Below are 23706 nucleotides of genomic sequence, written 5' to 3' on the forward strand. Positions count from 1 at the left end.
TTTGTCATTTTGGATTTTCACGTTCAAACAGTGTGGCCGGTTAGCTCAGTTGGTTAGAGCGTGGTGCTAATAACGCCAAGGTCTTGGGTTCGATCCCCACACTGGCCATTTGTTTTTCTTGATGACCCAACATCATTGACAACAATGGATTTAAACTTGTAGTACAGTGCTTGGAAACTAGGCTTCATCATCAGTATTGGCTATAGTGATTATCCCTTGTAGCTGCCTTGAATACATTGTAGATCTTTTACCATTATCCTTTAAATATATAGTATTTTACACCCTATTTTTATTTTGCTTTGGGCTGTAGGAATAAATGAAAGCCCTATTACCAATGCCACACTTCAAAGCACTTTATGCTTTATGATTTTTCTTTAAAATAGAAATGCTTTTCAATAAATATATGATCTACTACGTGGCCCATGCGTAAATGTTTCATGCAAATAAAATACAATTCATTTTATAGTGAGGTTGGTGGTTTGTAGTAGGATGAAAGAAGAACTGGTTCATATGTAGCAATTTTGAGAAGCTGTGCAAAACTGATCATCTTTGCCATGCTGTATCAACACATCCAGGGAAAGAAGTGTAGGGCACAAAGTCAATTTGTAACTTCAATTTTTAAAGAAACAAAACCATATACAATTCTTAACTAACAATGTATCTGAAGCAAATAACTTAATCTTTAAAATGGGACCTCATTTATCGTTTTTGCAAAAGTATGAAGGGAGAAAAAATGATTGTCAACAAAAATCACCTTTTAGAAATAATACATATAATGATTTGAAGATTATTTGTCATTTTGGATTTTCACATTCAAACAGTGTGGCCGGTTAGCTCAGTTGGTTAGAGCGTGGTGCTAATAACGCCAAGGTCTTGGGTTCGATCCCCACACTGGCCATTTGTTTTTCTTGATGACCCAACATCATTGACAACAATGGATTTAAACTTGTAGTACAGTGCTTGGAAACTAGGCTTCATCATCAGTATTGGCTATAGTGATTATCCCTTGTAGCTGCCTTGAATACATTGTAGATCTTTTACCATTATCCTTTAAATAAATGAAATAGGAATAAATGAAAGCCCTATTACCAATGCCACACTTCAAAGCACTTTATGCTTTATGATTTTTCTTTAAAATAGAAATGCTTTTCAATAAATATATGATCTACTACGTGGCCCATGCGTAAATGTTTCATGCAAATAAAATAGAATTCATTTTATAGTGAGGTTGGTGGTTTGTAGTAGGATGAAAGAAGAACTGGTTCATATGTAGCAATTTTGAGAAGCTGTGCAAAACTGATCATCTTTGCCATGCTGTATCAACACATCCAGGGAAAGAAGTGTAGGGCACAAAGTCAATTTGTAACTTCAATTTTTAAAGAAACAAAACCATATACAATTCTTAACTAACAATGTATCTGAAGCAAATAACTTAATCTTTAAAATGGGACCTCATTTATCGTTTTTGCAAAAGTATGAAGGGAGAAAAAATGATTGTCAACAAAAATCACCTTTTAGAAATAATACATATAATGATTTGAAGATTATTTGTCATTTTGGATTTTCACATTCAAACAGTGTGGCCGGTTAGCTCAGTTGGTTAGAGCGTGGTGCTAATAACGCCAAGGTCTTGGGTTCGATCCCCACACTGGCCATTTGTTTTTCTTGATGACCCAACATCATTGACAACAATGGATTTAAACTTGTAGTACAGTGCTTGGAAACTAGGCTTCATCATCAGTATTGGCTATAGTGATTATCCCTTGTAGCTGCCTTGAATACATTGTAGATCTTTTACCATTATCCTTTAAATATATAGTATTTTACACCCTATTTTTATTTTGCTTTGGGCTGTAGGAATAAATGAAAGCCCTATTACCAATGCCACACTTCAAAGCACTTTATGCTTTATGATTTTTCTTTAAAATAGAAATGCTTTTCAATAAATATATGATCTACTACGTGGCCCATGCGTAAATGTTTCATGCAAATAAAATACAATTAATTTTATAGTGAGGTTGGTGGTTTGTAGTAGGATGAAAGAAGAACTGGTTCATATGTAGCAATTTTGAGAAGCTGTGCAAAACTGATCATCTTTGCCATGCTGTATCAACACATCCAGGGAAAGAAGTGTAGGGCACAAAGTCAATTTGTAACTTCAATTTTTAAAGAAACAAAACCATATACAATTCTTAACTAACAATGTATCTGAAGCAAATAACTTAATCTTTAAAATGGGGGTACTTGTGAGTTATCCGGGCTCCCGATTTTTTGATTGTATGCCTTAAGTTAAGGCATACAATCCGATGCGATGCGATGCGATATCGCATCGCATCGCATCGCATCCGACCATCGGATGCGATGACCCGATTTTTCCATAGGAATCAATGTTAAAATGATTCCTATGGAAAAAGGGGTCCTTTTCATACCCCTACTATCCAAGTGGGCATGGAGTTGGATATAAACCTGTGGCGAGCGTAGCGAGCCACCGAGCCCGAAGCGTGGCGAGCGAAGCGAGCCCCGCGAGGGGACGGTATTCCGTGTCCCCTCGCGGGGCTCGCTACACTCGCCACGCTTCGGGCTCGGTGGCTCGCTACGCTCGCCACAGGTTTATATCCAACTCCATGCCCACTTGGATAGTAGGGGTATGAAAAGGACCCCTTTTTCCCATTGAATTCCATGTTAAAATGGACTCAGTCCATTTTAACATTGATTCCTATGGAAAAATCGGGTCATCGCATCGCATCGCATCCGATGGTCGCATGCGATGCGATGTCCCGATCCGACCCGATTTTAAAATCGGGCGCCCGGATAACTCACAAGTACCAAAATGGGACCTCATTTATCGTTTTTGCAAAAGTATGAAGGGAGAAAAAATTATTGTCAACAAAAATCACCTTTTAGAAATAATACATATAATGATTTATTGTCAACAAAAATCACCTTTTAAAAATAATACATATAATGATTTGAAGATTATTTGTCATTTTGGATTTTCACGTTCAAACAGTGTGGCCGGTTAGCTCAGTTGGTTAGAGCGTGGTGCTAATAACGCCAAGGTCTTGGGTTCGATCCCCACACTGGCCATTTGTTTTTCTTGATGACCCAACATCATTGACAACAATGGATTTAAACTTGTAGTACAGTGCTTGGAAACTAGGCTTCATCATCAGTATTGGCTATAGTGATTATCCCTTGTAGCTGCCTTGAATACATTGTAGATCTTTTACCATTATCCTTTAAATATATAGTATTTTACACCCTATTTTTATTTTGCTTTGGGCTGTAGGAATAAATGAAAGCCCTATTACCAATGCCACACTTCAAAGCACTTTATGCTTTATGATTTTTCTTTAAAATAGAAATGCTTTTCAATAAATATATGATCTACTACGTGGCCCATGCGTAAATGTTTCATGCAAATAAAATACAATTCATTTTATAGTGAGGTTGGTGGTTTGTAGTAGGATGAAAGAAGAACTGGTTCATATGTAGCAATTTTGAGAAGCTGTGCAAAACTGATCATCTTTGCCATGCTGTATCAACACATCCAGGGAAAGAAGTGTAGGGCACAAAGTCAATTTGTAACTTCAATTTTTAAAGAAACAAAACCATATACAATTCTTAACTAACAATGTATCTGAAGCAAATAACTTAATCTTTAAAATGGGACCTCATTTATCGTTTTTGCAAAAGTATGAAGGGAGAAAAAATGATTGTCAACAAAAATCACCTTTTAGAAATAATACATATAATGATTTGAAGATTATTTGTCATTTTGGATTTTCACATTCAAACAGTGTGGCCGGTTAGCTCAGTTGGTTAGAGCGTGGTGCTAATAACGCCAAGGTCTTGGGTTCGATCCCCACACTGGCCATTTGTTTTTCTTGATGACCCAACATCATTGACAACAATGGATTTAAACTTGTAGTACAGTGCTTGGAAACTAGGCTTCATCATCAGTATTGGCTATAGTGATTATCCCTTGTAGCTGCCTTGAATACATTGTAGATCTTTTACCATTATCCTTTAAATAAATGAAATAGGAATAAATGAAAGCCCTATTACCAATGCCACACTTCAAAGCACTTTATGCTTTATGATTTTTCTTTAAAATAGAAATGCTTTTCAATAAATATATGATCTACTACGTGGCCCATGCGTAAATGTTTCATGCAAATAAAATAGAATTCATTTTATAGTGAGGTTGGTGGTTTGTAGTAGGATGAAAGAAGAACTGGTTCATATGTAGCAATTTTGAGAAGCTGTGCAAAACTGATCATCTTTGCCATGCTGTATCAACACATCCAGGGAAAGAAGTGTAGGGCACAAAGTCAATTTGTAACTTCAATTTTTAAAGAAACAAAACCATATACAATTCTTAACTAACAATGTATCTGAAGCAAATAACTTAATCTTTAAAATGGGACCTCATTTATCGTTTTTGCAAAAGTATGAAGGGAGAAAAAATGATTGTCAACAAAAATCACCTTTTAGAAATAATACATATAATGATTTGAAGATTATTTGTCATTTTGGATTTTCACATTCAAACAGTGTGGCCGGTTAGCTCAGTTGGTTAGAGCGTGGTGCTAATAACGCCAAGGTCTTGGGTTCGATCCCCACACTGGCCATTTGTTTTTCTTGATGACCCAACATCATTGACAACAATGGATTTAAACTTGTAGTACAGTGCTTGGAAACTAGGCTTCATCATCAGTATTGGCTATAGTGATTATCCCTTGTAGCTGCCTTGAATACATTGTAGATCTTTTACCATTATCCTTTAAATATATAGTATTTTACACCCTATTTTTATTTTGCTTTGGGCTGTAGGAATAAATGAAAGCCCTATTACCAATGCCACACTTCAAAGCACTTTATGCTTTATGATTTTTCTTTAAAATACAAATGCTTTTCAATAAATATATGATCTACTACGTGGCCCATGCGTAAATGTTTCATGCAAATAAAATACAATTAATTTTATAGTGAGGTTGGTGGTTTGTAGTAGGATGAAAGAAGAACTGGTTCATATGTAGCAATTTTGAGAAGCTGTGCAAAACTGATCATCTTTGCCATGCTGTATCAACACATCCAGGGAAAGAAGTGTAGGGCACAAAGTCAATTTGTAACTTCAATTTTTAAAGAAACAAAACCATATACAATTCTTAACTAACAATGTATCTGAAGCAAATAACTTAATCTTTAAAATGGGGGTACTTGTGAGTTATCCGGGCTCCCGATTTTTTGATTGTATGCCTTAAGTTAAGGCATACAATCCGATGCGATGCGATGCGATATCGCATCGCATCGCATCGCATCCGACCATCGGATGCGATGACCCGATTTTTCCATAGGAATCAATGTTAAAATGATTCCTATGGAAAAAGGGGTCCTTTTCATACCCCTACTATCCAAGTGGGCATGGAGTTGGATATAAACCTGTGGCGAGCGTAGCGAGCCACCGAGCCCGAAGCGTGGCGAGCGAAGCGAGCCCCGCGAGGGGACGGTATTCCGTGTCCCCTCGCGGGGCTCGCTACACTCGCCACGCTTCGGGCTCGGTGGCTCGCTACGCTCGCCACAGGTTTATATCCAACTCCATGCCCACTTGGATAGTAGGGGTATGAAAAGGACCCCTTTTTCCCATTGAATTCCATGTTAAAATGGACTCAGTCCATTTTAACATTGATTCCTATGGAAAAATCGGGTCATCGCATCGCATCGCATCCGATGGTCGCATGCGATGCGATGTCCCGATCCGACCCGATTTTAAAATCGGGCGCCCGGATAACTCACAAGTACCAAAATGGGACCTCATTTATCGTTTTTGCAAAAGTATGAAGGGAGAAAAAATTATTGTCAACAAAAATCACCTTTTAGAAATAATACATATAATGATTTATTGTCAACAAAAATCACCTTTTAGAAATAATACACATAATGATATGAAAATTATTTGTCTTTTTGGATTTTCGCATTCAAAGAGTGTGGCCGGTTAGCTCAGTTGGTTAGAGCGTGGTGCTAATAACGCCAAGGTCTTGGGTTCGATCCCCACACTGGCCATTTGTTTATCTTGATGACCCAACATCATTGACAACAATGGATTTAAACTTGTAGTACAGTGCTTGGAAACTAGGCTTCATCATCAGTATTGGCTATAGTGATTATCCTAGTAACTGCCTTGAATACATTGTAGATCTTTTACCATTATACTTTAAATATATAGTATTTTACACCCTATTTTTATTTTGCTTTGGACTGTAGGAAGAAATGAAAGCCCTATTACCAATGCCACACTTCAAAGCACTTTATGCTTTATGATTTTTCTTTCAAATAGAAATGCTTTTCAATCAATAAATGATCTACTACGTGGCCCATGCGTAAATGTTTCATGCAAATAAAATACAATTCATTTTATAGTGAGGTTGGTGGTTTGTAGTAGGATGAAAGAAGAACTGGTTCATATGTAGCCATTTCGAGAAGCTGTGCAAAACTGATCTTCTTTGCCATGCTGTATCAACACATCCAGGGAAAGAAGTGTAGGGCACAAAGTCAATTTGCAACTTCAATTTTTAAAGAAACAAAACCATATACAATTCTTAACTAACAATGTATCTGAAGCAAATAACTTAATCGTTAAAATGGGACCTCATTTATCGTTTTTGCAAAAGTATGAAGGGAGAAAAAATGATTGTCAACAAAAATCACCTTTTAGAAATAATACATATAATGATTTGAAGATTATTTGTCATTTTGGATTTTCACATTCAAACAGTGTGGCCGGTTAGCTCAGTTGGTTAGAGCGTGGTGCTAATAACGCCAAGGTCTTGGGTTCGATCCCCACACTGGCCATTTGTTTTTCTTGATGACCCAACATCATTGACAACAATGGATTTAAACTTCTAGTACAGTGCTTGGAAACTAGGCTTCATCATCAGTATTGGCTATAGTGATTATCCCTTGTAGCTGCCTTGAATACATTGTAGATCTTTTACCATTATCCTTTAAATATATAGTATTTTACACCCTATTTTTATTTTGCTTTGGGCTGTAGGAATAAATGAAAGCCCTATTACCAATGCCACACTTCAAAGCACTTTATGCTTTATGATTTTTCTTTAAAATAGAAATGCTTTTCAATAAATATATGATCTACTACGTGGCCCATGCGTAAATGTTTCATGCAAATAAAATACAATTCATTTTATAGTGAGGTTGGTGGTTTGTAGTAGGATGAAAGAAGAACTGGTTCATATGTAGCAATTTTGAGAAGCTGTGCAAAACTGATCATCTTTGCCATGCTGTATCAACACATCCAGGGAAAGAAGTGTAGGGCACAAAGTCAATTTGTAACTTCAATTTTTAAAGAAACAAAACCATATACAATTCTTAACTAACAATGTATCTGAAGCAAATAACTTAATCTTTAAAATGGGACCTCATTTATCGTTTTTGCAAAAGTATGAAGGGAGAAAAAATGATTGTCAACAAAAATCACCTTTTAGAAATAATACATATAATGATTTATTGTAAACAAAAATCACCTTTTAGAAATAATACACATAATGATATGAAGATAATTTGTCATTTTGGATTTTCACATTCAAACAGTGTGGCCGGTTAGCTCAGTTGGTTAGAGCGTGGTGCTAATAACGCCAAGGTCTTGGGTTCGATCCCCACACTGGCCATTTGTTTATCTTGATGACCCAACATCATTGACAACAATGGATTTAAACTTGTAGTACAGTGCTTGGAAACTAGGCTTCATCATCAGTATTGGCTATAGTGATTATCCTAGTAACTGCCTTGAATACATTGTAGATCTTTTACCATTATCCTTTAAATATATAGTATTTTACACCCTATTTTTATTTTGCTTTGGACTGTAGGAAGAAATGAAAGCCCTATTACCAATGCCACACTTCAAAGCACTTTATGCTTTATGATTTTTCTTTAAAATAGAAATGCTTTTCAATCAATATATGATCTACTACGTGGCCCATGCGTAAATGTTTCATGCAAATAAAATACAATTCATTTTATAGTGAGGTTGGTGGTTTGTAGTAGGATGAAAGAAGAACTGGTTCATATGTAGCCATTTTGAGAAGCTGTGAAAAACTGATCATCTTTGCCATGCTGTATCAACACATCCAGGGAAAGAAGTGTAGGGCACAAAGTCAATTTGTAACTTCAATTTTTAAAGAAACAAAACCATATACAATTCTTAACTAACAATTTATCTGAAGCAAGTAACTTAATCTTTAAAATGGGACCTCATTTATCGTTTTTGCAAAAGTATGAAGGGAGAAAAAATGATTGTCAACAAAAATCACCTTTTAGAAATAATACATATAATGATTTATTGTCAACAAAAATCACCTTTTAGAAATAATACACATAATGATATGAAGATTATTTGTCATTTTGGATTTTCGCATTCAAAGAGTGTGGCCGGTTAGCTCAGTTGGTTAGAGCGTGGTGCTAATAACGCCAAGGTCTTGGGTTCGATCCCCACACTGGCCATTTGTTTATCTTGATGACCCAACATCATTGACAACAATGGATTTAAACTTGTAGTACAGTGCTTGGAAACTAGGCTTCATCATCAGTATTGGCTACAGTGATTATCCTAGTAACTGCCTTGAATACATTGTAGATCTTTTACCATTATACTTTAAATATATAGTATTTTACACCCTATTTTTATTTTGCTTTGGACTGTAGGAAGAAATGAAAGCCCTATTACCAATGCCACACTTCAAAGCACTTTATGCTTTATGATTTTTCTTTAAAATAGAAATGCTTTTCAATCAATATATGATCTACTACGTGGCCCATGCGTAAATGTTTCATGCAAATAAAATACAATTCATTTTATAGTGAGGTTGGTGGTTTGTAGTAGGATGAAAGAAGAACTGGTTCATATGTAGCCATTTCGAGAAGCTGTGCAAAACTGATCTTCTTTGCCATGCTGTATCAACACATCCAGGGAAAGAAGTGTAGGGCACAAAGTCAATTTGTAACTTCAATTTTTAAAGAAACAAAACCATATACAATTCTTAACTAACAATTTATCTGAAGCAAGTAACTTAATCTTTAAAATGGGACCTCATTTATCGTTTTTGCAAAAGTATGAAGGGAGAAAAAATGATTGTCAACAAAAATCACCTTTTAGAAATAATACATATAATGATTTATTGTAAACAAAAATCACCTTTTAGAAATAATACACATAATGATATGAAGATAATTTGTCATTTTGGATTTTCGCATTCAATGAGTGTGGCCGGTTAGCTCAGTTGGTTAGAGCGTGGTGCTAATAACGCCAAGGTCTTGGGTTCGATCCCCACACTGGCCATTTGTTTATCTTGATGACCCAACATCATTGACAACAATGGATTTAAACTTGTAGTACAGTGCTTGGAAACTAGGCTTCATCATCAGTATTGGCTATAGTGATTATCCTAGTAACTGCCTTGAATACATTGTAGATCTTTTACCATTATACTTTAAATATATAGTATTTTACACCCTATTTTTATTTTGCTTTGGACTGTAGGAAGAAATGAAATCCCTATTACCAATGCCACACTTCAAAGCACTTTATGCTTTATGATTTTTCTTTAAAATAGAAATGCTTTTCAATCAATATATGATCTACTACGTGGCCCATGCGTAAATGTTTCATGCAAATAAAATACAATTCATTTTATAGTGAGGTTGGTGGTTTGTAGTAGGATGAAAGAAGAACTGGGTCATATGTATCCATTTCGAGAAGCTGTGCAAAACTGATCTTCTTTGCCATGCTGTATCAACACATCCAGGGAAAGAAGTGTAGGGCACAAAGTCAATTTGTAACTTCAATTTTTAAAGAAACAAAACCATATACAATTCTTAACTAACAATTTATCTGAAGCAAGTAACTTAATCTTTAAAATGGGACCTCATTTATCGTTTTTGCAAAAGTATGAAGGGAGAAAAAATGATTGTCAACAAAAATCACCTTTTAGAAATAATACATATAATGATTTGAAGATTATTTGTCATTTTGGATTTTCACATTCAAAGAGTGTGGCCGGTTAGCTCAGTTGGTTAGAGCGTGGTGCTAATAACGCCAAGGTCTTGGGTTCGATCCCCACACTGGCCATTTGTTTTTCTTGATGACCCAACATCATTGACAACAATGGATTTAAACTTGTAGTACAGTGCTTGGAAACTAGGCTTCATCATCAGTATTGGCTATAGTGATTATCCCTTGTAGCTGCCTTGAATACATTGTAGATCTTTTACCATTATCCTTTAAATATATAGTATTTTACACCCTATTTTTATTTTGCTTTGGGCTGTAGGAATAAATGAAAGCCCTATTACCAATGCCACACTTCAAAGCACTTTATGCTTTATGATTTTTCTTTAAAATAGAAATGCTTTTCAATCAATATATGATCTACTACGTGGCCCATGCGTAAATGTTTCATGCAAATAAAATACAATTTATTTTATAGTGAGGTTGGTGGTTTGTAGTAGGATGAAAGAAGAACTGGTTCATATGTAGCCATTTTGAGAAGCTGTGCAAAACTGATCATCTTTGCCATGCTGTATCAACACATCCAGGGAAAGAAGTGTAGGGCACAAAGTCAATTTGTAACTTCAATTTTTAAAGAAACAAAACCATATACAATTCTTAACTAACAATGTATCTGAAGCAAATAACTTAATCTTTAAAATGGGACCTCATTTATCGTTTTTGCAAAAGTATGAAGGGAGAAAAAATGATTGTCAACAAAAATCACCTTTTAGAAATAATACATATAATGATTTATTGTCAACAAAAATCACCTTTTAGAAATAATACACATAATGATATGAAGATTATTTGTCATTTTGGATTTTCGCATTCAAAGAGTGTGGCCGGTTAGCTCAGTTGGTTAGAGCGTGGTGCTAATAATGCCAAGGTCTTGGGTTCGATCCCCACACTGGCCATTTGTTTATCTTGATGACCCAACATCATTGACAACAATGGATTTAAACTTGTAGTACAGTGCTTGGAAACTAGGCTTCATCATCAGTATTGGCTATAGTGATTATCCTAGTAACTGCCTTGTAGATCTTTTACCATTATACTTTAAATATATAGTATTTTACACCCTATTTTTATTTTGCTTTGGACTGTAGGAAGAAATGAAAGCCCTATTACCAATGCCACACTTCAAAGCACTTTATGCTTTATGATTTTTCTTTAAAATAGAAATGCTTTTCAATCAATATATGATCTACTACGTGGCCCATGCGTAAATGTTTCATGCAAATAAAATATAATTAATTTTATAGTGAGGTTGGTGGTTTGAAGTAGGATGAAAGAAGAACTGGGTCATATGTAGCCATTTCGAGAAGCTGTGCAAAACTGATCTTCTTTGCCATGCTGTATCAACACATCCAGGGAAAGAAGTGTAGGGCACAAAGTCAATTTGTAACTTCAATTTTTAAAGAAACAAAACCATATACAATTCTTAACTAACAATTTATCTGAAGCAAGTAACTTAATCTTTAAAATGGGACCTCATTTATCATTTTTGCAAAAGTATGAAGGGAGAAAAAATGATTGTCAACAAAAATCACCTTTTAGAAATAATACATATAATGATTTGAAGATTATTTGTCATTTTGGATTTTCACATTTAAAGAGTGTGGCCGGTTAGCTCAGTTGGTTAGAGCGTGGTGCTAATAACGCCAAGGTCTTGGGTTCGATCCCCACACTGGCCATTTGTTTTTCTTGATGACCCAACATCATTGACAACAATGGATTTAAACTTGTAGTACAGTGCTTGGAAACTAGGCTTCATCATCAGTATTGGCTATAGTGATTATCCCTTGTAGCTGCCTTGAATACATTGTAGATCTTTTACCATTATCCTTTAAATATATAGTATTTTACACCCTATTTTTATTTTGCTTTGGGCTGTAGGAATAAATGAAAGCCCTATTACCAATGCCACACTTCAAAGCACTTTATGCTTTATGATTTTTCTTTAAAATAGAAATGCTGTTCAATCAATATATGATCTACTACGTGGCCCATGCGTAAATGTTTCATGCAAATAAAATACAATTCATTTTATAGTGAGGTTGGTGGTTTGTAGTAGGATGAAAGAAGAACTGGTTCATATGTAGCCATTTTGAGAAGCTGTGAAAAACTGATCATCTTTGCCATGCTGTATCAACACATCCAGGGAAAGAAGTGTAGGGCACAAAGTCAATTTGTAACTTCAATTTTTAAAGAAACAAAACCATATACAATTCTTAACTAACAATGTATCTGAAGCAAATAACTTAATCTTTAAAATGGGACCTCATTTATCGTTTTTGCAAAAGTATGAAGGGAGAAAAAATGATTGTCAACAAAAATCACCTTTTAGAAATAATACATATAATGATTTATTGTCAACAAAAATCACCTTTTAGAAATAATACACATAATGATATGAAGATTATTTGTCATTTTGGATTTTTGCATTCAAAGAGTGTGGCCAGTTAGCTCAGTTGGTTAGAGCGTGGTGCTAATAACGCCAAGGTCTTGGGTTCGATCCCCACACTGGCCATTTGTTTATCTTGATGACCCAACATCATTGACAACAATGGATTTAAACTTGTAGTACAGTGCTTGGAAACTAGGCTTAATCATCATCAGTATTGGCTATAGTGATTATCCTAGTAACTGCCTTGAATACATTGTAGATCTTTTACCATTATACTTTAAATATATAGTACTTTACACCCTATTTTTATTTTGCTTTGGACTGTAGGAAGAAATGAAAGCCCTATTACCAATGCCACACTTCAAAGCACTTTATGCTTTATGATTTTTCTTTAAAATAGAAATGCTTTTCAATCAATATATGATCTACTACGTGGCCCATGCGTAAATGTTTCATGCAAATAAAATACAATTAATTTTATAGTGAGGTTGGTGGTTTGTAGTAGGATGAAAGAAGAACTGGGTCATATGTAGCCATTTCGAGAAGCTGTGCAAAACTGATCTTCTTTGCCATGCTGTATCAACACATCCAGGGAAAGAAGTGTAGGGCACAAAGTCAATTTGTAACTTCAATTTTTAAAGAAACAAAACCATATACAATTCTTAACTAACAATTTATCTGAAGCAAGTAACTTAATCTTTAAAATGGGACCTCATTTATCATTTTTGCAAAAGTATGAAGGGAGAAAAAATGATTGTCAACAAAAATCACCTTTTAGAAATAATACATATAATGATTTGAAGATTATTTGTCATTTTGGATTTTCACATTTAAAGAGCGTGGCCGGTTAGCTCAGTTGGTTAGAGCGTGGTGCTAATAACGCCAAGGTCTTGGGTTCGATCCCCACACTGGCCATTTGTTTTTCTTGATGACCCAACATCATTGACAACAATGTATTTAAACTTGTAGTACAGTGCTTGGAAACTAGGCTTCATCATCGGTATTGGCTATAGTGATTATCCCTTGTAGCTGCCTTGAATACATTGTAGATCTTTTACCATTATCCTTTAAATATATAGTATTTTTCACCCTATTTTTATTTTGCTTTGGACTGTAGGAAGAAATGAAAGCCCTATTACCAATGCCACACTTCAAAGCACTTTATGCTTTATGATTTTTCTTTAAAATAGAAATGCTTTTCAATCAATATACGATCTACTACGTGGCCCATGCGTAAATGTTTCATGCAAATAAAATACAATTCATTTTATAGTGAGGTTGGTGGTTTGTAGTAGGATGAAAGAAGAACTTGTTCATATGTAGCCATTTTGAGAAGCTGTGCAAAGCTGATCCTCTTTTCCATGCTGTATCAACACATCCAGGGAAAGAAGTGTAGGGCACAAAGTCAATTTGTAACTACAATTTTTAAAGAAACAAAACCATATACAATTTTTAACTAACAATGTATCTGAAGCAAATAACTTAATCTTTAAAATGGGACCTCATTTATTGTTTTTGCAAAAGTATGAAGGGAGAAAAAATGATTGTCAACAAAAATCACCTTTTAGAAATAATACATATAATGATTTATTGTCAACAAAAATCACCTTTTAGAAATAATACATATAATGATTTGAAGATTATTTGTCATTTTGGATTTTCGCATTCAAAGAGTGTGGCCGGTTAGCTCAGTTGGTTAGAGGGTGGTGCTAATAACGCCAAGGTCTTGGGTTCGATCCCCACACTGGCCATTTGTTTATCTTGATGACCCAACATCATTGACAACAATGGATTTAAACTTGTAGTACAGTGCTTGGAAACTAGGCTTCATCATCAGTATTGGCTATAGTGATTATCCTAGTAACTGCCTTGAATACATTGTAGATCTTTTACCATTATACTTTAAATATATAGTATTTTACACCCTATTTTTATTTTGCTTTGGACTGTAGGAAGAAATGAAAGCCCTATTACCAATGCCACACTTCAAAGCACTTTATGCTTTATGATTTTTCTTTAAAATAGAAATGCTTTTCAATCAATATATGATCTACTACGTGGCCCATGCGTAAATGTTTCATGCAAATAAAATACAATTCATTTTATAGTGAGGTTGGTGGTTTGTAGTAGGATGAAAGAAGAACTGGTTCATATGTAGCCATTTCGAGACGCTGTGCAAAACTGATCTTCTTTGCCATGCTGTATCAACACATCCAGGGAAAGAAGTGTAGGGCACAAAGTCAATTTGTAACTTCAATTTTTAAAGAAACAAAACCATATACAATTCTTAACTAACAATTTATCTGAAGCAAGTAACTTAATCTTTAAAATGGGACCTCATTTATCGTTTTTGCAAAAGTATGAAGGGAGAAAAAATGATTGTCAACAAAAATCACCTTTTAGAAATAATACATATAATGATTTGAAGATTATTTGTCATTTTGGATTTTCACATTCAAACAGTGTGGCCGGTTAGCTCAGTTGGTTAGAGCGTGGTGCTAATAACGCCAAGGTCTTGGGTTCGATCCCCACACTGGCCATTTGTTTTTCTTGATGACCCAACATCATTGACAACAATGGATTTAAACTTGTAGTACAGTGCTTGGAAACTAGGCTTCATCATCAGTATGGCTATAGTGATTATCCCTTGTAGCTGCCTTAAATACATTGTAGATCTTTTACCATTATCCTTTAAATATATAGTATTTTACACCCTATTTTTATTTTGCTTTGGACTGTAGGAAGAAATGAAAGCCCTATTACCAATGCCACACTTCAAAGCACTTTATGCTTTATGATTTTTCTTTAAAATAGAAATGCTTTTCAATCAATATATGATCTACTACGTGGCCCATGCGTAAATGTTTCATGCAAATAAAATACAATTCATTTTATAGTGAGGTTGGTGGTTTGTAGTAGGATGAAAGAAGAACTTGTTCATATGTAGCCATTTTGAGAAGCTGTGCAAAGCTGATCCTCTTTTCCATGCTGTATCAACACATCCAGGGAAAGAAGTGTAGGGCACAAAGTCAATTTGTAACTACAATTTTTAAAGAAACAAAACCATATACAATTTTTAACTAACAATGTATCTGAAGCAAATAACTTAATCTTTAAAATGGGACCTCATTTATTGTTTTTGCAAAAGTATGAAGGGAGAAAAAATGATTGTCAACAAAAATCACCTTTTAGAAATAATACATATAATGATTTATTGTCAACAAAAATCACCTTTTAGAAATAATACATATAATGATTTGAAGATTATTTGTCATTTTGGATTTTCGCATTCAAAGAATGTGGCCGGTTAGCTCAGTTGGTTAGAGGGTGGTGCTAATAACGCCAAGGTCTTGGGTTCGATCCCCACACTGGCCATTTGTTTATCTTGATGACCCAACATCATTGACAACAATGGATTTAAACTTGTAGTACAGTGCTTGGAAACTAGGCTTCATCATCAGTATTGGCTATAGTGATTATCCTAGTAACTGCCTTGAATACATTGTAGATCTTTTACCATTATACTTTAAATATATAGTATTTTACACCCTATTTTTATTTTGCTTTGGACTGTAGGAAGAAATGAAAGCCCTATTACCAATGCCACACTTCAAAGCACTTTATGCTTTATGATTTTTCTTTAAAATAGAAATGCTTTTCAATCAATATACAATCTACTACGTGGCCCATGCATAAATGTTACATGCAAATAAAATACAATTCATTTTATAGTGAGGTTGGTGGTTTGTAGTAGGATGAAAGAAGAACTGGTTCATATGTAGCCATTTTGAGAAGCTGTGCAAAACTGATCATCTTTGCCATGCTGTATCAACACATCCAGGGAAAGAAGTGTAGGGCACAAAGTCAATTTGTAACTTCAATTTTTAAAGAAACAAAACCATATACAATTCTTAACTAACAATGTATCTGAAGCAAATAACTTAATCTTTAAATTGGGACCTCATTTATCGTTTTTGCAAAAGTATGAAGGGAGAAAAAATGATTGTCAACAAAAATCACCTTTTAGAAATAATACATATAATGATTTATTGTCAACAAAAATCACCTTTTAGAAATAATACACATAATGATTTGAAGATTATTTGTCATTTTGGATTTTCGTATTCAAAGAGTGTGGCCGGTTAGCTTAGTTAGTTAGAGCGTAGTGCTAATAACGCCAAGGTCTTGGGTTCGATCCCCACACTGGCCGTTTGTTTATCTTGATGACCCAACATCATTGACAACAATGGATTTAAACTTCTAGTACAGTGCTTGGAAACTAGGCTTCATCATCAGTATTGGCTATAGTGATTATCCTAGTAACTGCCTTGAATACATTGTAGATCTTTTACCATTATCCTTTAAATATATAGTATTTTACACCCTATTTTTATTTTGCTTTGGACTGTAGGAAGAAATGAAAGCCACACTTCAAAGCACTTTATGCTTTATGATTTTTCTTTAAAATAGAAATGCTTTTCAATCAATATATGATCTTCTACGTGGCCCATGCGTAAATGTTTCATGCAAATAAAATACAATTCATTTTATAGTGAGGTTGGTGGTTTGTAGTAGGATGAAAGAAGAACTGGTTCATATGTAGCCATTTCGAGAAGCTGTGCAAAACGGATCTTCTTTGCCATGCTGTATCAACACATCCAGGGAAAGAAGTGTAGGGCACAAAGTCAATTTGTAACTTCAATTTTTAAAGAAACAAAACCATATACAATTCTTAACTAACAATTTATCTGAAGCAAGTAACTTAATCTTTAAAATGGGACCTCATTTATCGTTTTTGCAAAAGTATGAAGGGAGAAAAAATGATTGTCAACAAAAATCACCTTTTAGAAATAATACATATAATGATTTATTGTCAACAAAAATCACCTTTTAGAAATAATACATATAATGATTTGAAGATTATTTGTCATTTTGGATTTTCGCATTTCAAAGAGTGTGGCCGGTTAGCTCAGTTGGTTAGAGCGTGGTGCTGATAACGCCAAGGTCTTGGGTTCGATTACCACACTGGCCATTTGTTTATCTTGATGACCCAACATCATTGACAACAATGGATTTAAACTTGTAGTACAGTGCTTGGAAACTAGGCTTCATCATCAGTATTGGCTATAGTGATTATCCCTTGTAACTGCCTTGAATACATTTTAGATCTTTTACCATTATCCTTTAAATATATAGTATTTTACACCCTATTTTTATTTTGCTTTGGACTGTAGGAAGAAATGAAAGCCCTATTACCAATGCCACACTTCAAAGCACTTTATGCTTTATGATTTTTCTTTAAAATAGAAATGCTTTTCAATCAATATATGATCTACTACATGGCCCATGCATAAATGTTTCATGCAAATAAAATACAATTCATTTTATAGTGAGGTTGGTGGTTTGTAGTAGGATGAAAGAAGAACTGGTTCATATGTAGCCATTTCGAGAAGCTGTGCAAAACTGATCTTCTTTGCCATGCTGTATCAACACATCCAGGGAAAGAAGTGTAGGGCACAAAGTCAATTTGTAACTTAAATTTTTAAAGAAACAAAACCATATACAATTCTTAACTAACAATTTATCTGAAGCAAGTAACTTAATCTTTAAATTGGGACCTCATTTATCGTTTTTGCAAAAGTATGAAGGGAGAAAACATGATTGTCAACAAAAATCACCTTTTAGAAATAATACATATAATGATTTGAAGATTATTTGTCATTTTGGATTTTCACATTCGAACGGTGTGGCCGGTTAGCTCAGTTGGTTAGAGCGTGGTGCTAATAACGCCAAGGTCTTGGGTTTGATCTCCACACTGGCCATTTGTTTTTCTTGATGACCCAACATCATTGACAACAATGGATTTAAACTTGTAGTACAGTGCTTGGAAACTAGGCTTCATCATCGGTATTGGCTATAGTGATTATCCCTTGTAGCTGCCTTGAATACATTGTAGATCTTTTACCATTATCCTTTAAATATATAGTATTTTTCACCCTATTTTTATTTTGCTTTGGGCTGTAGAAATAAATGAAAGCCCTATTACCAATGCCACACTTCAAAGCACTTTATGCTTTATGATTTTTCTTTAAAATAGAAATGCTGTTCAATCAATATATGATCTACTACGTGGCCCATGCGTAAATGTTTCATGCAAATAAAATACAATTCATTTTATAGTGAGGTTGGTGGTTTGTAGTAGGATGAAAGAAGAACTGGTTCATATCTAGCCATTTTGAGAAGCTGTGAAAAACTGATCATCTTTGCCATGCTGTATCAACACATCCAGGGAAAGAAGTGTAGGGCACAAAGTCAATTTGTAACTTCAATTTTTAAAGAAACAAAACCACATCAACAACAAAATCAACACATCCAGGGAAAGAAGTGTAGGGCACAAAGTCAATTTGTAACTTCAATTTTTAAAGAAACAAAACCATATACAATTCTTAACTAACAATTTATCTGAAGCAAGTAACTTAATCTTTAAAATGGGACCTCATTTATCGTTTTTGCAAAAGTATGAAGGGAGAAAAAATGATTGTCAACAAAAATCACCTTTTAGAAATAATACATATAATGATTTGAAGATTATTTGTCATTTTGGATTTTCACATTCAAACAGTGTGGCCGATTAGCTCAGTTGGTTAGAGCGTGGTGCTAATAACGCCAAGTTCTTGGGTTCGATCCCCACACTGGCCATTTGTTTTTCTTGATGACCCAACATCATTGACAACAATGTATTTAAACTTGTAGTACAGTGCTTGGAAACTAGGCTTCATCATCGGTATTGGCTATAGTGATTATCCCTTGTAGCTGCCTTGAATACATTGTAGATCTTTTACCATTATCCTTTAAATATATAGTATTTTTCACCCTATTTTTATTTTGCTTTGGACTGTAGGAAGAAATGAAAGCCCTATTACCAATGCCACACTTCAAAGCACTTTATGCTTTATGATTTTTCTTTAAAATAGAAATGCTTTTCAATCAATATACGATCTACTACGTGGCCCATGCGTAAATGTTTCATGCAAATAAAATACAATTCATTTTATAGTGAGGTTGGTGGTTTGTAGTAGGATGAAAGAAGAACTTGTTCATATGTAGCCATTTTGAGAAGCTGTGCAAAGCTGATCCTCTTTTCCATGCTGTATCAACACATCCAGGGAAAGAAGTGTAGGGCACAAAGTCAATTTGTAACTACAATTTTTAAAGAAACAAAACCATATACAATTTTTAACTAACAATGTATCTGAAGCAAATAACTTAATCTTTAAAATGGGACCTCATTTATTGTTTTTGCAAAAGTATGAAGGGAGAAAAAATGATTGTCAACAAAAATCACCTTTTAGAAATAATACATATAATGATTTATTGTCAACAAAAATCACCTTTTAGAAATAATACATATAATGATTTGAAGATTATTTGTCATTTTGGATTTTCGCATTCAAAGAGTGTGGCCGGTTAGCTCAGTTGGTTAGAGGGTGGTGCTAATAACGCCAAGGTCTTGGGTTCGATCCCCACACTGGCCATTTGTTTATCTTGATGACCCAACATCATTGACAACAATGGATTTAAACTTGTAGTACAGTGCTTGGAAACTAGGCTTCATCATCAGTATTGGCTATAGTGATTATCCTAGTAACTGCCTTGAATACATTGTAGATCTTTTACCATTATACTTTAAATATATAGTATTTTACACCCTATTTTTATTTTGCTTTGGACTGTAGGAAGAAATGAAAGCCCTATTACCAATGCCACACTTCAAAGCACTTTATGCTTTATGATTTTTCTTTAAAATAGAAATGCTTTTCAATCAATATATGATCTACTACGTGGCCCATGCGTAAATGTTTCATGCAAATAAAATACAATTCATTTTATAGTGAGGTTGGTGGTTTGTAGTAGGATGAAAGAAGAACTGGTTCATATGTAGCCATTTCGAGACGCTGTGCAAAACTGATCTTCTTTGCCATGCTGTATCAACACATCCAGGGAAAGAAGTGTAGGGCACAAAGTCAATTTGTAACTTCAATTTTTAAAGAAACAAAACCATATACAATTCTTAACTAACAATTTATCTGAAGCAAGTAACTTAATCTTTAAAATGGGACCTCATTTATCGTTTTTGCAAAAGTATGAAGGGAGAAAAAATGATTGTCAACAAAAATCACCTTTTAGAAATAATACATATAATGATTTGAAGATTATTTGTCATTTTGGATTTTCACATTCGAACAGTGTGGCCGCTTAGCTCAGTTGGTTAGAGCGTGGTGCTAATAACGCCAAGGTCTTGGGTTCGATCCCCACACTGGCCATTTGTTTTTCTTGATGACCCAACATCATTGACAACAATGGATTTAAACTTGTAGTACAGTGCTTGGAAACTAGGCTTCATCATCAGTATGGCTATAGTGATTATCCCTTGTAACTGCCTTGAATACATTGTAGATCTTTTTACCATTATCCTTTAAATATATAGTATTTTACACCCTATTTTTATTTTGCTTTGGACTGTAGGAAGAAATGAAAGCCCTATTACCAATGCCACACTTCAAAGCACTTTATGCTTTATGATTTTTCTTTAAAATAGAAATGCTTTTCAATCAATATATGATCTACTACGTGGCCCATGCGTAAATGTTTCATGCAAATAAAATACAATTCATTTTATAGTGAGGTTGGTGGTTTGTAGTAGGATGAAAGAAGAACTGGTTCATATGTAGCCATTTCGAGAAGCTGTGCAAAACTGATCTTCTTTGCCATGCTGTATCAACACATCCAGGGAAAGAAGTGTAGGGCACAAAGTCAATTTGTAACTTCAATTTTTAAAGAAACAAAACCATATACAATTCTTAACTAACAATTTATCTGAAGCAAGTAACTTAATCTTTAAAATGGGACCTCATTTATCGTTTTTGCAAAAGTATGAAGGGAGAAAAAATGATTGTCAACAAAAATCACCTTTTAGAAATAATACATATAATGATTTATTGTAAACAAAAATCACCTTTTAGAAATAATACACATAATGATATGAAGATAATTTGTCATTTTGGATTTTCGCATTCAATGAGTGTGGCCGGTTAGCTCAGTTGGTTAGAGCGTGGTGCTAATAACGCCAAGGTCTTGGGTTCGATCCCCACACTGGCCATTTGTTTATCTTGATGACCCAACATCATTGACAACAATGGATTTAAACTTGTAGTACAGTGCTTGGAAACTAGGCTTCATCATCAGTATTGGCTATAGTGATTATCCTAGTAACTGCCTTGAATACATTGTAGATCTTTTACCATTATACTTTAAATATATAGTATTTTACACCCTATTTTTATTTTGCTTTGGACTGTAGGAAGAAATGAAATCCCTATTACCAATGCCACACTTCAAAGCACTTTATGCTTTATGATTTTTCTTTAAAATAGAAATGCTTTTCAATCAATATATGATCTACTACGTGGCCCATGCGTAAATGTTTCATGCAAATAAAATACAATTCATTTTATAGTGAGGTTGGTGGTTTGTAGTAGGATGAAAGAAGAACTGGGTCATATGTATCCATTTCGAGAAGCTGTGCAAAACTGATCTTCTTTGCCATGCTGTATCAACACATCCAGGGAAAGAAGTGTAGGGCACAAAGTCAATTTGTAACTTCAATTTTTAAAGAAACAAAACCATATACAATTCTTAACTAACAATTTATCTGAAGCAAGTAACTTAATCTTTAAAATGGGACCTCATTTATCGTTTTTGCAAAAGTATGAAGGGAGAAAAAATGATTGTCAACAAAAATCACCTTTTAGAAATAATACATATAATGATTTGAAGATTATTTGTCATTTTGGATTTTCACATTCAAAGAGTGTGGCCGGTTAGCTCAGTTGGTTAGAGCGTGGTGCTAATAACGCCAAGGTCTTGGGTTCGATCCCCACACTGGCCATTTGTTTTTCTTGATGACCCAACATCATTGACAACAATGGATTTAAACTTGTAGTACAGTGCTTGGAAACTAGGCTTCATCATCAGTATTGGCTATAGTGATTATCCCTTGTAGCTGCCTTGAATACATTGTAGATCTTTTACCATTATCCTTTAAATATATAGTATTTTACACCCTATTTTTATTTTGCTTTGGGCTGTAGGAATAAATGAAAGCCCTATTACCAATGCCACACTTCAAAGCACTTTATGCTTTATGATTTTTCTTTAAAATAGAAATGCTTTTCAATCAATATATGATCTACTACGTGGCCCATGCGTAAATGTTTCATGCAAATAAAATACAATTTATTTTATAGTGAGGTTGGTGGTTTGTAGTAGGATGAAAGAAGAACTGGTTCATATGTAGCCATTTTGAGAAGCTGTGCAAAACTGATCATCTTTGCCATGCTGTATCAACACATCCAGGGAAAGAAGTGTAGGGCACAAAGTCAATTTGTAACTTCAATTTTTAAAGAAACAAAACCATATACAATTCTTAACTAACAATGTATCTGAAGCAAATAACTTAATCTTTAAAATGGGACCTCATTTATCGTTTTTGCAAAAGTATGAAGGGAGAAAAAATGATTGTCAACAAAAATCACCTTTTAGAAATAATACATATAATGATTTATTGTCAACAAAAATCACCTTTTAGAAATAATACACATAATGATATGAAGATTATTTGTCATTTTGGATTTTCGCATTCAAAGAGTGTGGCCGGTTAGCTCAGTTGGTTAGAGCGTGGTGCTAATAATGCCAAGGTCTTGGGTTCGATCCCCACACTGGCCATTTGTTTATCTTGATGACCCAACATCATTGACAACAATGGATTTAAACTTGTAGTACAGTGCTTGGAAACTAGGCTTCATCATCAGTATTGGCTATAGTGATTATCCTAGTAACTGCCTTGTAGATCTTTTACCATTATACTTTAAATATATAGTATTTTACACCCTATTTTTATTTTGCTTTGGACTGTAGGAAGAAATGAAAGCCCTATTACCAATGCCACACTTCAAAGCACTTTATGCTTTATGATTTTTCTTTAAAATAGAAATGCTTTTCAATCAATATATGATCTACTACGTGGCCCATGCGTAAATGTTTCATGCAAATAAAATATAATTAATTTTATAGTGAGGTTGGTGGTTTGAAGTAGGATGAAAGAAGAACTGGGTCATATGTAGCCATTTCGAGAAGCTGTGCAAAACTGATCTTCTTTGCCATGCTG

At 34.3% G+C, this 23706-nt stretch overlaps 21 non-coding genes across 21 annotated transcripts; all 21 read left to right on the forward strand.

The window, feature by feature from the left end:
- Nucleotides 1-34: 34 nt before the first annotated feature.
- TRNAI-AAU (transfer RNA isoleucine (anticodon AAU)) lies at nucleotides 35-108 on the forward strand. Its single transcript has one exon. It is a non-coding gene; the product is annotated as a tRNA-Ile (tRNA).
- Nucleotides 109-824: 716 nt separating this feature from the next.
- On the forward strand, nucleotides 825-898 carry TRNAI-AAU (transfer RNA isoleucine (anticodon AAU)). Its single transcript has one exon. It is a non-coding gene; the product is annotated as a tRNA-Ile (tRNA).
- A 683-nt stretch (nucleotides 899-1581) lies between these two features.
- Nucleotides 1582-1655, forward strand: TRNAI-AAU (transfer RNA isoleucine (anticodon AAU)). The gene has a single exon. It is a non-coding gene; the product is annotated as a tRNA-Ile (tRNA).
- Nucleotides 1656-3013: 1358 nt separating this feature from the next.
- Nucleotides 3014-3087, forward strand: TRNAI-AAU (transfer RNA isoleucine (anticodon AAU)). Its single transcript has one exon. It is a non-coding gene; the product is annotated as a tRNA-Ile (tRNA).
- A 716-nt stretch (nucleotides 3088-3803) lies between these two features.
- On the forward strand, nucleotides 3804-3877 carry TRNAI-AAU (transfer RNA isoleucine (anticodon AAU)). Its single transcript has one exon. It is a non-coding gene; the product is annotated as a tRNA-Ile (tRNA).
- A 683-nt stretch (nucleotides 3878-4560) lies between these two features.
- TRNAI-AAU (transfer RNA isoleucine (anticodon AAU)) lies at nucleotides 4561-4634 on the forward strand. The gene has a single exon. It is a non-coding gene; the product is annotated as a tRNA-Ile (tRNA).
- Nucleotides 4635-5992: 1358 nt separating this feature from the next.
- TRNAI-AAU (transfer RNA isoleucine (anticodon AAU)) lies at nucleotides 5993-6066 on the forward strand. The gene has a single exon. It is a non-coding gene; the product is annotated as a tRNA-Ile (tRNA).
- A 715-nt stretch (nucleotides 6067-6781) lies between these two features.
- Nucleotides 6782-6855, forward strand: TRNAI-AAU (transfer RNA isoleucine (anticodon AAU)). The gene has a single exon. It is a non-coding gene; the product is annotated as a tRNA-Ile (tRNA).
- A 762-nt stretch (nucleotides 6856-7617) lies between these two features.
- Nucleotides 7618-7691, forward strand: TRNAI-AAU (transfer RNA isoleucine (anticodon AAU)). The gene has a single exon. It is a non-coding gene; the product is annotated as a tRNA-Ile (tRNA).
- A 761-nt stretch (nucleotides 7692-8452) lies between these two features.
- Nucleotides 8453-8526, forward strand: TRNAI-AAU (transfer RNA isoleucine (anticodon AAU)). The gene has a single exon. It is a non-coding gene; the product is annotated as a tRNA-Ile (tRNA).
- A 761-nt stretch (nucleotides 8527-9287) lies between these two features.
- On the forward strand, nucleotides 9288-9361 carry TRNAI-AAU (transfer RNA isoleucine (anticodon AAU)). Its single transcript has one exon. It is a non-coding gene; the product is annotated as a tRNA-Ile (tRNA).
- Nucleotides 9362-10076: 715 nt separating this feature from the next.
- On the forward strand, nucleotides 10077-10150 carry TRNAI-AAU (transfer RNA isoleucine (anticodon AAU)). Its single transcript has one exon. It is a non-coding gene; the product is annotated as a tRNA-Ile (tRNA).
- Nucleotides 10151-10912: 762 nt separating this feature from the next.
- TRNAI-AAU (transfer RNA isoleucine (anticodon AAU)) lies at nucleotides 10913-10986 on the forward strand. Its single transcript has one exon. It is a non-coding gene; the product is annotated as a tRNA-Ile (tRNA).
- Nucleotides 10987-11692: 706 nt separating this feature from the next.
- TRNAI-AAU (transfer RNA isoleucine (anticodon AAU)) lies at nucleotides 11693-11766 on the forward strand. The gene has a single exon. It is a non-coding gene; the product is annotated as a tRNA-Ile (tRNA).
- A 762-nt stretch (nucleotides 11767-12528) lies between these two features.
- Nucleotides 12529-12602, forward strand: TRNAI-AAU (transfer RNA isoleucine (anticodon AAU)). The gene has a single exon. It is a non-coding gene; the product is annotated as a tRNA-Ile (tRNA).
- A 718-nt stretch (nucleotides 12603-13320) lies between these two features.
- TRNAI-AAU (transfer RNA isoleucine (anticodon AAU)) lies at nucleotides 13321-13394 on the forward strand. The gene has a single exon. It is a non-coding gene; the product is annotated as a tRNA-Ile (tRNA).
- A 1551-nt stretch (nucleotides 13395-14945) lies between these two features.
- Nucleotides 14946-15019, forward strand: TRNAI-AAU (transfer RNA isoleucine (anticodon AAU)). Its single transcript has one exon. It is a non-coding gene; the product is annotated as a tRNA-Ile (tRNA).
- A 2418-nt stretch (nucleotides 15020-17437) lies between these two features.
- Nucleotides 17438-17511, forward strand: TRNAI-GAU (transfer RNA isoleucine (anticodon GAU)). The gene has a single exon. It is a non-coding gene; the product is annotated as a tRNA-Ile (tRNA).
- Nucleotides 17512-21565: 4054 nt separating this feature from the next.
- On the forward strand, nucleotides 21566-21639 carry TRNAI-AAU (transfer RNA isoleucine (anticodon AAU)). Its single transcript has one exon. It is a non-coding gene; the product is annotated as a tRNA-Ile (tRNA).
- A 715-nt stretch (nucleotides 21640-22354) lies between these two features.
- TRNAI-AAU (transfer RNA isoleucine (anticodon AAU)) lies at nucleotides 22355-22428 on the forward strand. Its single transcript has one exon. It is a non-coding gene; the product is annotated as a tRNA-Ile (tRNA).
- Nucleotides 22429-23190: 762 nt separating this feature from the next.
- Nucleotides 23191-23264, forward strand: TRNAI-AAU (transfer RNA isoleucine (anticodon AAU)). Its single transcript has one exon. It is a non-coding gene; the product is annotated as a tRNA-Ile (tRNA).
- The last annotated feature ends 442 nt before the right edge of the window (nucleotides 23265-23706 follow it).

Source organism: Crinia signifera, chromosome 2 (assembly GCF_055691185.1).
Source record: "Crinia signifera chromosome 2, ASM5569118v1, whole genome shotgun sequence".
In the NCBI taxonomy this organism is placed as follows: Eukaryota; Metazoa; Chordata; class Amphibia; order Anura; family Myobatrachidae; genus Crinia; species Crinia signifera.